This window comes from Echinops telfairi, unplaced genomic scaffold (genome assembly GCF_000313985.2).
Source record: "Echinops telfairi isolate 266 unplaced genomic scaffold, ASM31398v2 ScPeMD7_7422;HRSCAF=8460, whole genome shotgun sequence".
Taxonomy (NCBI): Eukaryota; Metazoa; Chordata; class Mammalia; order Afrosoricida; family Tenrecidae; genus Echinops; species Echinops telfairi.
This window is the reverse complement of record NW_022111322.1, coordinates 3,106,847-3,108,920: the sequence shown is the minus strand read 5'-3', so window position 1 is coordinate 3,108,920 and position 2,074 is coordinate 3,106,847. Positions and strand designations below refer to the sequence as shown.

General features: G+C 47.1%; 1 pseudogene; it reads left to right on the top strand.

Annotated features, from left to right (window-relative positions):
• The first annotated feature begins 508 nt into the window (after positions 1–508).
• LOC101644418 lies at positions 509–1,485 on the top strand (annotated as a pseudogene).
• The last annotated feature ends 589 nt before the right edge of the window (positions 1,486–2,074 follow it).

Genomic DNA, 2,074 nt, shown 5'->3' with positions numbered 1-2,074 from the left:
TCCCTTTAATCCCCCTCCCACCTTTGTCCCAGAAGAGCGATATTCACCCCAGCTGGCCCTTCATTCGGGAAAGATTCGTCAGATTCATAGAGCCGGAAGGGACTGTGATCTAGATAAGAATTCGGTCCTCCTGCTTATTCATCATATTAGCCATAGCAAAGCACTTAGATATTTCTTTGCCTCAGTTTCTACTTCAGTCAGGTGGGAACGAAGAAGAAAGCAATGCATGTCCTGCTCCATTTCAGAGGAATCCAGTGAGATCCTGCATGTGGAATTTCCAAAACCTTCTACTGAGTGTTCCCTGTATGTCATCCTCTCTGGGGCTCAGGAATGCAATGCTGAGGCCTAGACAGACATGGGGTGTTCCCTTAGGTATTTGCTATAGTCTTTTGGGAAATTGAGATAGTATTTCTTGAAAATCACACAACTACAAACCTTAAGCAGGACACATTCGCCAAGGGAGGGGGGCGTGGTGCTGTCAAGGCTGCCGTTGAGCCTCTGAGTCTAGATGGCAGACATAGAAGGCTTGCCTGCTGTCACACCAGTGGAGCTGTGGTTCGAGGGGAAAATAGGAATAAGTAAAGGAGGAGATAAAGAGAGCACACTAAGCGTTGCTGGGATCCCTGGTGGCATCGTGATTATGAGTTGGGCTGCGGCCTGCAAGGTCAGCAGTTCAAAACCACCAGCTGCTCCTCCTGAGCAAGATGGGGCTTTCCACTCCATAAATGGGTACAGTCTCAGAAACTCATAGGGGAAGTCCACCCTGACCTATAGGTCGATCTGTTGATGACAGTGAGTTTAAGTATGGGGACAACAGGTCCAAAGGTTCTATAGAGAAAAGACAGGCAGGCTAGGGCTGGGGCTCTGAGGGGGACCATACCAGGAGGCCGACTGGCCACAGGATAGCTCACGAGCCGGTGCGCTCATGCTCAAGTGCATGGTGGTGGGTGAAAGGGTGGTCAGCAAGATGTGCCTACTCATGAGCTCTGTCGGCGATGCCTTCCTGGAAGAGTACCTGCCCGCCCTCTTCCACCGCGACACAGGCAGAGCCTTCTGGGAAGACACGGCCGGACAGGAAGACCAGGGTCGTGTGAGGCCTTTATCTTACCCAATGACTGAAGTCTTCCTTCTGTGCTCTCACTTCAAATCCAGCCTCGTTCCAGAATGGGAAAGAGCCGTGGGCACCAGAACTTAAGGAATATGCACCAAATGTACCCGTTTATTAATAGGGATTCAGATGGATCTTCTAGATGACCCTCAAACCTTAGCAAGTCTGCATGACACGAAAGAAAACCCTGTATGTGTGGAACAAGGACAGAGATTGGCAAATGAGATAGGAGCAGGCTGCTATGTGTGATGTGCAGCTGTAACCCAAAGGGAGTGAAGACTTTTTGATGAGGTTCTTGTAGCCAGTTTAACGCCAAAGAAACACACAATAAAAAAAGAATAGGATCAAGATGTACAAACTGTTGCTTGATGATGTGAGAAATGTCTTCAGCTGCCAAGGAGACAATTTCTTGCTTTCAGAAATGCTACAGCTATACACAGACCTCTTATAAAGGAGCAGTCGAAAATGTGAAAAAACAAAACTGCCCTCAGAATCCTCTAGAGTTCCCTAAGAATGTCCTTAATGGTCCCAAAAGCAACAAGCAGCAGCTGATGGCACAATGAAGGCTTTATTCCAACAGAAGATACAATCTCTCATTTTCATAGTTGATTAAAAAAAACAACCTGCAGTAAATGGAACTGCTTAGTTTTGACCACACATATTTCTGCACAGCCTTTATGGAATCTGCACCAAGAAATATCATCTCCTTTTGCTCTAATTAATTCTTGTATGTAAGTTGCTTTCTATTCCAGTAGATCCAGAGTGTGAAAACAGCAAAGCCAGCCACATAGCAAATATCACTCCAAGGGTTCAGGAGACGGGTCAGACCTGAGGGGGAAATGTGTGAGATCGAAAATGAGCCAGTCAGGGTGCGATGTAGCAATGATGAAAGATACAACTTTCCTCTAGTTCCTAAATGCTTCCCCCCACCACCCACCCCGACCCACTTCATGATCCGAATTCTAC